This window comes from Jaculus jaculus, chromosome 10 (assembly GCF_020740685.1).
Source record: "Jaculus jaculus isolate mJacJac1 chromosome 10, mJacJac1.mat.Y.cur, whole genome shotgun sequence".
NCBI classification, from domain to species: Eukaryota; Metazoa; Chordata; class Mammalia; order Rodentia; family Dipodidae; genus Jaculus; species Jaculus jaculus.
Window position 1 is genome coordinate 13,914,037 of NC_059111.1, and position 12,387 is coordinate 13,926,423.

The following is a 12,387-nucleotide window of genomic DNA, read 5'->3' on the forward strand; positions in this document are numbered from 1 at the left end:
GAATACGAATGGCATGCCAGGGCCTCTAGGCACTGCAAAAGAACTCTAGATGCATGCACCATCTTGTGCCTCTGGCTGCACATGGGTACTAGGGAATCAAACCTGGGTCCTTTGGCTTTGCTGGCAAGCACCTTGACTGCTAAAACGTCTCTCAGCCATTTGTGATTCAGCTTCCTACTTAAGTCCTCGGCAGGCAAATCCCTGCTACAGGGGGTGTGTCACTGGTGACGGACACTGGAGTCCAGCTCAAAGGTGTGTTTGGGGGCAAATCCGAGTCCAGCCTTACTAGGCATGTTCACAGCAGTTAGAGCTTGCCAGCCCCCCAGCCCTAACCCACTGGCTTTACTTTTTATTTCCCTAGTGGCTAAGAAATGAGTGTCTCTTTGAATAATTTATTTGTTGTCCATGTCTTCAGTGAAATGTCTGTGCAAATCCTTGTGTCTTTTTGTTGTTGTTGTTGTTGTTGTTTTCGAGGTAGGGTCTCACTCTAGCTCAGGCTGGCCTGGAATTCACTATGTAGTCTCAGGCTGGCCTCGAACTCACAGTGATCCTCCTACCTCTGCCTCCCGAGTACTGGGATTGAAGATGTGTGCCACCACACCCGGCTCAATCCTTGTGTATTTAAAAAAAAAAGTCTTTATTTATTTATTTGCAAGGAGAGAGAAAAAGAGAGAATGGGTACACCAGGGCCTAGCTGTTCAAATGAACTCCAGAGGCATGTGCCACTTTGTGCAACTTGCTTTGCATTTAACCAGGGTTATTAGGCTTTGCAGGCAAGCGCCTTAACCACTGAACCATATCTTCAGCCCCTTGTCTATATTTTCAATTTTTTTTATTGACAACTTCCATAATTGTATATAATATTCCATGGTAATTCCCTCTCTTCCCCCACTTGCCCCTTTGAAACTCCACTCTCCATCATATCCCCTCCCCCTCTCAGTCTTTCTTTCATTTTGATACCATGATCTTTTCCTCCTATTATGATGGTCTTGTGTAGGTAGTGTCAGGCACTGTGAGGTCATGGCTACCCCGGCCATTTTGTGTCTGGAGGAGCACGTTGTAAGGAGTCCTACCCCTCCTTTGGCTCTTACATTCTTTCCACCACCTCTTCTGCAGTGGACCCTGAGGTGTGATAGAGATATTTCAGTGCTGAGCACTCCTCTGTCACTTCTTAGCACCATGGTGCCTTCTGAGTCATCCCAAGGTCACTGCCATCTGAAAAGAGAAGTTTTGGGCTGGAGAGATGGCTTAGTGGTTAAGGTGCATGCCTGCTTGCAAAACCTAAACCCCGGTTTGATTCTCCAGTTCCCATCTAAGCCAGATGCCACATGGTGGTGCATGTGTCTGGAATTCGTTTGTAGTGGCTAGAGGCCCTGGTGTGCCCACTCTCCCTTTCTCCCTTTCTCTCTGTCTCAAATAAATAAATAAATAAATAAATAAATAAATAAATAAATAAATAAATAAAATCTTTAAAAAAAGAAAAGCTCTCGAACCTAAAGTGAGAGTTGTTTTTTTTTAATATTAGGTTGTTTGCTTATTGAATTTTTTGTGTTCTTTATATATTCTGGTTATCAGTCATGCAAGAGATATGTGTTTTGCAAATGTTTTCTCCCAGCCCCATAGCGTGTCTTTTCATTTTCTCCATGGAGCCCTTTGAAGAACAGAAGGTTTTAATTTTGCTAAAATTCAGTTTATCAGTTGTTCCATTCCATGCTTTCCTACCATCTGATGAGCATGTCCAAACCCAAGGTCACCCGATTTTCTAGAAAAAAATAATTTGTGCGTGTGTGTGTGTGTGTGTGTGTGTGTGTGTGTGTGTGTGGCGTATGTGTGTACTATGGTATATATGATGTGTGGTGTATGTGTTGTAAGTGTGCACAGATGTGTGTGTATATCCCTTGCACATGTGTACAGAGGCCAGAGGAAAATGCTGGGCGTTCTTTTCTTATTGCGCACCTGTGTCTTTCCTTGAGACTGGGTTTCTCCCTTAGCCTGGAGCGTCTGTGCAGAGGTAAGCACCAGCCATTCTCTGGTCCTAACCGCCTGTGGACGAGTTGCGCATGTGCGTGGCCAGACTTGGCTTATTACATGGGTTCTGGGAGAATCAAACTTGGCAGTCCCTGACGCAGGAGCCCTTCATGCTGAAGTGACACGTGTTCTTATCCACCGAGCCATCTCCCCCAGCCCTAGCCTTAGGTTTTATGTTTAGTCTTATAATCATTAATCAACTAATTCTTACATAAGGTATGATTATGGGCTAGGTGTTTTTTTTTTTTTTTAATCTACATCTAGTTGTAGTACCATTGATTCAAAAACATCTCCTCTGCATTGAATGGCTCAGCTGTGAAAGGCACTTGCTTGTAAAGCCTGTTGGCCTGGATTCAATTCCCCAGTACACACATAAAGTCAGATGCACATAGGAGTACGTGTGTTGGGGTTTGTTTGCAGTGACAAGAGTCCCTGGTATGCTCATTCCCTCTGTCCTGTCTCCAGTCAATAAAAATATCTGGGGTTGGAGAGATGGCCCAACAGTTAAAGGCTCTTGTTGCACAGCCTGCCAGCCCAGGTTTGATTCCCCGGTACCCACTGAAAGTGAGCTGCGCAACGTGGTGGATGCATTTGGAATTTGTTTGTGGTAGCAAGAGGCCCCGGCGTGCTCGTTCCCACTACCCCTCCCCATTTGCAAATAAATAAAAAGAATTTTTAAAAACACCTTTCCTCTTTCCCTTCCATGTCTTTTTAATTTTTTTAAAAAAATATTTTTTAATTTATATTTATTTATTTGAGACTAACAGAGAGATAAAGAGGGAAAGAGAGAGAGAATGGGTGTGCCAGGACCTCCAGCCACTGCAAACGAACTCCAGATGCGTGTGCCCCCTTAGGCATCTGGCTAATGTGGGTCCTAGGAAATGGAGGCTCGAACCGGGGTCCTTAGGCTTCACAGGCAAGCGCTTAACCACTAAGCCATCTCTCCAGCTCCCCTCCCATGTCTTATGTATGTATGCATGTTTATGTATGTTGGAAGTATGTTTTCTTTGGAATTGTATGGGTCCCTTTGCCAAAAGTTAATTCAAGATAGGTGTGCAGTTCTCCTAGATGCCTGACGTGTTCTGTCTTTGGTGTGTGTCTTTCTTTGTTCCGGTACCAGACAGACAGTCTTGATTACTGTGGTTTCTTAGGGTCAGTTTTAGAAGCAGGTGTGACTCATGCCACCTTGTTCTCTCTCAAAGCCGTTTTGGCTCTGCCAGGTATTTCCTTTTCCCTATCGTTATTAGAATCAGCCTGTTGACTTCCACAGAAAGCTCTATGAGGATTCTGGTTGCAGTTGCAGGGAACCTTCAGATTGATATAGAACGACTGTGTTTCAACAATATTGAGTTTTTCAGCCACTGACTGTGACGTCTCTCTCCACATATTTGGGTCTCTTAACTTCTTTCATCAGTGTTTTCAGTCTTATACATTATGTTTAAGTTTGTACCTTGCACCAAATCTCACGTTTTCTGGCGATTTGCTGCTAATAGTAGCAATACAGTTAACTTTTGTATGCTGGCCTTACTTATATAGGATTTAAGATTTAAATCCTAGGGATTGAACCCAGGACCTTGAACATGTTGAGCAGGTAGGTATTCTACCACTGAGTCACAGTCCCAAACTTTTGTTAAGTCTTTTTTTTAAATACTTTTTTCTGATTAAAAAAAAAAATATCAGAGACAGAGAGAGGGACAAAGAGAGAGTGTGTGGGAGAATGGGCACGCCAGGGCCTCCAGCCACTGCAGACAAACTCCAGATGCATGCGCCACCTTGTGCACCTGGCTTCTGTGGGACCTGGGTCTGCAGGCTCTGCAGGCTCTGCAGACAAGTGCCTTAACTGCTAAGCCATCCCTCCAGCCCCAAACTTTTTTTCCCCCCCCTGAGGTAGGGTTTTGCACTAGCCCAGGCTGTCCTTATGCTGGCCTTGAACTCACAGCAGTTTTCCTTCCTTGGCCTGGGCGTTTACCACCACACCTGACACTTTTTTGTTCATTTTATTTATTTATTTATTTATTTGAGAGTGACAGAGAAAGAGGCAGAAAGAGAGAAAGAATATGGGCGCGCCAGTGCCTACAGCCACTGTAAATGAACTCTAGATGCCCCCTTCTGCATCTGGCTAACGTGGGTCCTGGGGAATTGAGCCTCGAACCGGAGTCCTTAGGCTTCACAGGTAAGCGCTTAACCGCTAAGCCATCTCTCCAGCCCCACTTTTTATTTATTTATTTTTGTGACACTGTCTCAGTAGCCCAGGCTGCCTGCAAACCCTCAGTCCACCTGCCTCAGCCTTTGAGTGGTGGGATTACAGGGTGTGCCATGCTCCCCTGCCGTGTGGTATGTTCATGGCTTAGGTGCTGGTGCTGGGTGCGTCATTTCAGAGAGAGAGGTAGAGAGTGGATGGATTTCTCTGGGGTTCCCAAGAACACGGTTCCGTGTCCCGTAACATTCCCTGAGACTGTCAGTGTTTCCGACTGTGACAGATGTGACTTACTGGGCATTGGCCTCAGCTACTAGGTGTCATTTTCCTGGTGGTAAAGCGGCAGGCCGTGGGGACAGATGGACTCAATGACCTGGCAAAGTCTCATCCCACCGGGGGCCTGATGGTCACATAACAAATGGGAAGTTTGGAGGGGGGAGGCGGTGGCTGAGACCTCATTACAGGGGACCGAGTCTTCCCCCACTCCCCAACACCCCACAGCAGCTGGTGAGAGAGGCAAACCCCCAGGTCCTTCCTTCACTCCCCGATTGGACTCAGAGAGGCAGCTCAGTAGTGCCCACAGCCAGAAGAAGAGAGGCTATGAGGGAGGCCATCCCTTCCGGCAACCCAGAGGCCTGAGGCCCTTCTGGAAGCTCGACCCTCCGAAGCGGCCAGTGTTATATTTGGCCTCTTTGGAAACGTGGGCTTGGACTGAGTGTGGAGTTTGAAGGCCTTTGTAACTCTTTGCTTTGGATCAGGGCTCTGGGAATGCAGGGGAAAACACGGGAGCCTGTTCAGGCTCTGTTCAGTCGCTCTGCCTCTCTTCTTTGGTCACCATAGACATCCCTGGAACCTGGCAGGTGGGGTGCAGAGAGAACCCAGCCTGGCTTTTAGCTAATAGAACCATGAGCAGCTCTTAAGTGCTTAAATGTTGCCCTTTGGCCTCAACTTTCATGCCACCTCTCTGAGTTCCCATCCCATTTAAATGTGGAGAAACTGAGACTCAGAGGGGCCAGGGAGAGAGCTCCGTCATCAGAGTGCTTGCCTTGCAAGTGTAAGTCTGGAGTTTGACTCTCGGAACCCACAGACACGTGCTGGATATGGTAGTGTACACTTGTACTTCCAGTGCTGGGGAGGCGGGGACAGGGTGTGCTGGCCAATCAGTCTAGTCTAATTGTCAAGCTCCAAGCCAATGAGAGAGCTTGTTTCAAAAAAAAAAAAATGATGGTGTTCCTGAGAAAAAGAGAGACAATGAGACAGAATGGGTGTGCTAGAGCCTTCAACTCCTGCAAATGAGCTCCAGACTCATGCACCACCTCGTGCAGCTGGCTTACATGGGTCCTGGGGAATCGAACCTGGGTCCTTTGGCTTTGCAGGCAAAGCACCTGAACTGCTAAGCCATCTCTCCAGCCCTCAATCCCAATTTTTATCGGAATTCCAGGGCTGGTGTGACAGGCCCTGACTGCTTATTGAGTGGCATTTTCAACGTTCTGGAACTAGACGGGGGTGTGATGGTTGTACAGTATTGTGATGGTACTTAACTGCTCAGAACTAAAACTGTCAAGCAGCAGCTCTGTGGTGTGTTTTGTCATCGTCTAGAGTGTGGCTGGGCAGCCTGGACCACCCACACTACTTCCTGCAGCAGTCACAGGCTCACAGCATGGGAGAGGGTGGGTCTTCCCGCTCAGGGTGCAGGAGGCAGCCGGGGCTTTGGTAGGCAGTATAGCGTGGCTGGCGTGGCCCCTGGGGATGGAGAGATTTGGGCCCGGCTGCACCAGGACACTCTCGATTCATACAAGAGACGTGGGTCCTGAGGTGAACATGACCTTCTGGGCAGCAAAGCCACACCTCTGTCCAGGGCTGGCCTGGCACCAGAATAGATGGCTTGGTGCCTGTCCATTGACCCCCTACTCTCTGCCCCTTGGCACCTCTGGGAGTTAGGTCTTAATCCCCAGCCATGGACCTTTTTTTTTTTTTTTTTCCCCAGGAGCAAAGTCTGGAATACAGAACTACTTCCTGTCCAGGGACAGTGGGCTGTTTTTTAAATCTCATCTCTTGGGACACCTGGGGCAGGAGGGTCCTGAGTTCAAGGCCAGCCTAGACTACGTGAGATCCTGTCTCAAAAAGGGGTGGGGGGGCTGGAGGGATGGGTCAGCAGTTAAGGCGTTTACCTGCAAAGCCAAAGAACCCAGGTTCGATTCCCCAGGACCCACGTTAGCCAGATGCACAAGGTGGCGCATGTGTCTGGAATTCATTTGCAGTGGCTGGAGGCCCTGGAGCGCCCATTCTCTCTCTCAAATAAATAAATAAATAAATAATATTTTTTTTTAAAAAAGCAGCAACTAAATTGTGGCTGTCACAGAATTCTAAGAGGAGGGCGTGGGAAGGAAGCTCCCAGGGAATGCTGGCTTCGTGTCAAGCTTCTTGCCACCTTCTCCCTCCTGGGATAGGTCATGGATACCAAAGGGATATTGACATCAGAAGTGAAATAATTAGCCCCGATTTAGCAAATAAACATAGGATGCCCACATGCATATGAGTTTGAGATGATCAACAAAAAATAATTTGTAGCCGGGTGCGGTGGCGCACGCCTTTAATGCCAGCACTCGGGAGGCAGAGGTAGGAGGATTGCCATAAGTTCGAGGCCACCCTGAGACTCCATAGTGAATTCCAGGTCAGCCTGGGCTAGAGTGAGACCCTACCTCGAAAAACCAAAAAAAAAAAAAAAAAAAAAAATTGTATAAGTATGTCCCAAACAGTATTGGTTCAGAGTCTTTTTTTGTTGTTGTTGTTGTTTTTGAGGTAGGGTCTCATTCTAGCTCAGGCTGACCTGGAATTCACTATGTAGTCTCTGGGTGGCCTCGAACTCACAGCGATCCTCCTACCTCTGCCTCCCGAGTGCTGGGATTAAGGCGGGAACCACCACGCCCAGCTCATTTTCATTCTTGAATGTTCTTTACTGTGTATGGACACTCACATTTTACCAGGGTATCCTGTGTAGTTCACTTGACGACTCCCTCTGGGTAATCTGACTTATGCATGCGCCGTGGAGCTGAGGTTCAGCTCTGATGGGTGTGACACCTGCAGGTGACTTGGACACCGGGTGGGGCAGGGGTGGATGGGGGGTGGCGGTGGCATTCTCTGGCCAGGGCCTCACAAGGACACTGCGCTGCCTTGCCACACAGTCCCTGATAGTCGCCTGGTGGCCCTGCCCCAGACCTATGGAGCCAGAGCCTCTGCTGCAGACAGTAAGTTCTGCAGATGAAGCTAATGGTTATCCTGGCCAAGGAGCTGGGTTCAGCTTGGTGGTGTGTGAATGCGAGAAAAAAAACAAAACAAAACAAAACAGCAACAACAGAGAGAAAGAGGGAGGGAGCCTTGGGCAAACCCCTTACCCTGGCTTGGGCATAGGAAGATGCTAGGGAAAGGCTAGAACTCCGCCCCTTAGGGGCTCACACCACTCTTTCCCATTCAGCATCTCCCCCCTCCACCCTGCCTGCCGCCTGCCGCCAGCATTTCATGAGACCAGGAGGTAGAAATTTAGCCTGGCACACAGGCCTTGCCCCAAACCGCCAGCATGCCAAGGTCTTTTCACGATCCCCACTGCTTGGAGTGCCCTGGCACGCTGTTGTGTTTTTTAATCCCCTGGCCAGCAGCTCTTCCTGTGTCTTTGAAGGGCCAGCACACGTAGCACCTCCTCTTTGGAGCCTGCCTGCGTCCCTTAGCAGAGCTGGGTACCCGTCCTCACTCCCCCTTGGCATGGACCTCTCGAGTGGGAAGGAGTGAGGGGTTCCTTTGTCCTTGTTGCCACCAGCTCCTTGCAACAGCAAAGCCTAGCTTGATACAGTCATTCGACAGATGGGTATGGAATTGGAAGGAGAAGGAAGGTAGTTTTTTTGTTGTTGTTGTTTTTGTTTTGTTTTTTGAGGTAGGGTCTCAATCTAGCTCAGGCTGACCTGGAATTCACTATGCAGTCTCAGGTTGGCCTCGAACTCACACCAATTCTCCTACCTCTGCCTCCCCAGTGCTGGGATTAAAGGCTTGCGCCACCACACCTGATGAAGAAGGATGGATTTTTTTACTAAGGGAGTGAGGTTCCCATTCTCCTTACCCTCGCCACCCCCCTCAGGAGGCTCCATTCCCTTTTCCTACCGCTTTCCTTCCTGCCTAGCCCTTAAGTTCTGCTTGCCTGGAACCTAGGCTTTCTGTAGCCCAAAGGTAACAGGTTTATAAAAAGGGAGGGAAAAGGATGAGAGAGAAAAGAAGAGAAAGAAGGACGAGGAAGCAAGTGAGCCAGGAAATCTTATAGTGCCAGCTCTGGGCCTGGGTAGGTGGAAAAAGGCCCTGATGGCAACCGAAGCCTCGCAGGCAGGACTCAGCCAGGCCTGCCGGAGCCCTCGCTTCCCAGAATGCCTTTCCAGAAGAATGGGGGAGTGGACATGCAGCCCCTCCCCTTTGAAGTGGAGCTGCAAGGATCCTGTTCCCCGCACCCCCGCCTTAGAAGCGGAAGCCTGGGGTGCTTGCTCTTTGGATACTAGCAGAAAAGCTTAACAAGTAAAAAAAAAGTGCGTGTGTTGATGTGTTTGAGTGTGGGCATCTGTGTGTCACAGCACACATTTGGAGGTCAGAGGACAACTTTGGATGTTGTTGGCCCTTGCCTTCCACCTAGGTTTTTATTTTTATTTATTTGTTTGAAAGAGGGAGAGAGAGTGAGAGAGAAAGGGTGTGCCAGGGCCTCCAGCCTCTGCAAATGAACTCCAGATGCGTGTACCACCTTGTACATCTGGCTTACGTGGGTCCTGGGGAATCGAACCTGGGTGCTTTGGCTTCGCCAGCAGGTGCTTTAACCATGAAGCCATCTCTCCAGCCCCCCACCTAGTTTTGAAGCAGGATCTCTCCTTGTTCACTTTTGGGATTGCCAGGTTAGCTGGTCCATGAACTTTCAAAGCATTCTGTCCCTGCCTCCCATATCTCTGCTGGTGCCCTGGGATTACTGTGTTCAACCAGCAGTAAGGCTTTTTCAAAAACTGCATTAAGGGCTGGAGAGATGGCTTAGTGGGTTACGGCACTTTCCTGCGAAGTCTTAAGGACCCAGGTTCAATTCCCCAGTACACATGTAAATCCAGATGCACAAGGTAGCACATGTGTCTGGCGTTCGTTTGCAGTGGCTAGAGGCTCTGCTGCACACACACACACACACACACACACTCGCTCTCTCTCAAATAAATAAACAAATATTTAAAAAATGGTGATAAACCCAGTGCACTTGGGAGGCAGAGGTAGGAGGATCGCCGGAGGCCACCCTGAGACAACATAGTGAATTCCAGGTCAGCCTGGGTTAGAGTGAGACCCTGCCTTAAGCAATCAAACAAAAACACTGAAAAACAGAAAACAGCTGTGATAAAACTTTCTGTTCTTGATCTTTTGTTTCTTTTTTGAGGCAGGGTACCATGTGATTGGCCTCTAACTTACACGTAGCTTAGGATAGCCTGTTCCTCCTGCCTCCACCTCCCAAGTGCTAAAGTCACGGGCACGCACCGTCACACCTGGTTTATTCTATACTGAGGTCTGAACCCCAGAGGTGTGCGAGGGCTAAAGTGGTTACAAAGGGGGGCCGGGACAGAGAGCTGGTGCCCTGCTGGGCCATGAGGCGGGGAGCTTGGCAGCTCGGGAGGCATCGCCCTTTCGGAGCAGGGTTACACACGGAGGAAGCCAAGGTGATCCCTGAGGCGTCTTGGAGTCCCTGCAGCATGTCCTCAGTCATCCCCCTGCAGATCCGTGTCACCTCTGGGCAGCTGAGGCCCTCACCTGGCTGCACATGGAACCTAGATGTGGAGTGTGCTACCCTGCAGCCTTTGGTAGCTGTGAATGTCTTGCCATGTTCCTGGAGGTCATCTATAGAGGGAGAACGTCACCTAGGCCGCTGTGTGTGTGTGTGTGTGTGTGTGTGTGTGTGTGTGTGTGTGTGTGATCATACGTGCTCATTTGGTCAGAACAACCTCACACGCTGGTCCTCACCTACCACTTGTCAGAGGCCGAGTCTCTTGTTCACCTCTGCCGATGCCGGCCTCACTGACCCATGAGCTTCCAGGGACCGTCTCGTCACTGCCCCATGGGGTTTCAGATGCTCCCTACTGGGTCCAGCTTTGCATGGGTTCTGGGAACACAAACTTGAGGCCGTCTCCCCGGCTCTCTGCCCAGGCCTTCTGCCTGCAGGGTAGAAAGTGCCATGCAGACAGGCTCTGCTCAGGGTCCCCGGGGGTGCAGAGCCAGAGACCCTGGTGGGGGGGAGCTGGTGGGAGGTGGCATCATTTGGGCTTGCTTTGGGCACATTTACCTGCTGCTGCTGTTTTCCAAAGAAGTATGTGGTTTCATTATGGAAAATTAGGAAGCTTAGAGAAGTGTGCAGATGAGGCCAGGGTATGCCCAGACTCAGACTTGGCAAAGGTTTGTACTATATTTTGGCTTCTTGTGTTTTAGTTTTGTTTGTTTGTTTGTTTGCTTTCTTCTTCTGTTATAAAATTCAGCTTTGTTGCTGGGGGTGTAGCGCAGATGCCTGTCATGCATGAGACCCTTGGTTTGACACCCCCCCCCAGCAAACACACAAACACATAACCAAATAAACAAGCCCAGACACCCCACCAAAACATGTACACATGCATACATGTATAGTTTTGTTCCCTGCCTTTCTCCTTAGCACTGCATAAACATTTTCCTGTCAGCACACTCTTCATAAACATTACCTTTGATGGCTTTGTTCTCTTCCGTCCTGTGGATTTCGCCAGGGCTGCTGGCCTTCTTAGCCCCAGAGCTGCACCTGGTCCCTGGTGGGTGGAGGTGGCCGAGCCCTGGCTGGGGTGGGACCCGCTCACCACGTGTGCCGAAGCTCTCTCGTTCCACGGTGCTGTCCTGGCAGCTCAGCTGTGCCCTGTCCTTCCCTGGCTTGCCCCCCCACCCCACCCTGAGGTGTTCATCCAGCTTGGCCGGCATTATCTCTGCCTTTCTTTGAGCTTCCACAACTCCCAGCGTGGATTGTGCACTCGGATACTGTCTCTGGTCACTCCCAGGAAGGAACACTTTTCTGAGTTTGAGGCCAGACTGAAACTACATAGAGAATTCCAGGTCAGTCTGGGATAGACTGAGACCCTACGTTGAAATCCCCTCCCCGCAAAAAATAAAAAAAGAAAGAAAGAAAGAAATGGCTCATCTGCCTGCTTGTGCTAGGGAATCGTGGGTGCTTGGCAAGCCATGGTGAGACCTTCCCTCTCACCCACAGGAAGAGCTGCTCCGTGAATCAGGGTTGAGCCCGAGGTACAGCTGACTCACCTTTGAATGAACCATCTTTGCTCCCTTTCCTTCTGCCCACACTTGGATGAGGGAAACTGAGGCCACTGTGAAATTCCGCCTACACCCTATGACTCTCCCAGACCCCTGGAGAGGCGGGACACATGGGACGCATCGGTTGGTGCGCCAGGGAAGTTAGCAATAATGAGCTTGTTTCGATAGCAATGAGCTGCATCTCCCTGCAGCTGCCAGACATTTACAGGCTGGCCGGGTGCTGGTGGCCGGAGGCCTCCAGTGCCCTTCATCCCTCTCTGCCTTCCGGCTGGAAATAATTCGTATTTGAAAAATAATAATAATAATTTTTTTTAAAAGCCGCCATCTCCCTTAAGCTTTCTGGTCCCTTTGAACCTAGGTGGGGAGATGGATACTCTTGTTCTCCACTGACCCTGGGAGCAGGTGGGTGAGAAAAGGCCCCTAGCCCGCCTTACCCATCAACTCTGCCAACCTGGTGGGGTGGGGGAAGGTGGCAGCTTAGGCCCTGAATTATTTGGTTCCATTGCCCAGGGCTTTGGTTTGGGCCCGCAGCAGCCCTGCTTTGCTTAGGGAAAGGTGTTTTGTATCTCATTTGGGACCCCTTTAATGCTCCAGGCCTCAGTTTCCCCCTGTATCAAGTGAGGACGGAGGCTGTCACATTCAGACTCAACATTATAAGGGCCGAGTGAGGTGTGGTGCACGCCTTTACTCCCAGCACTCGGTCAGGAGGCTGAGGTAGGAGGATCACTGTGAGTTTGAGGCCAGCCTGAGACTACATAGTGAATTCCAGGTCAGCTGGGGCTAGAGAGAGACCACCCCTCTACCATGGAAAACAAACAAACAAA

At 49.7% G+C, this 12,387-nt stretch overlaps 1 protein-coding gene across 1 annotated transcript in view; it reads left to right on the plus strand.

Annotated features, from left to right (window-relative positions):
- Smad6 (SMAD family member 6) overlaps positions 1-12,387 on the plus strand; it is a 103,826-nt gene that overhangs the window by 38,140 nt on the left and 53,299 nt on the right. The window lies entirely within an intron of this gene.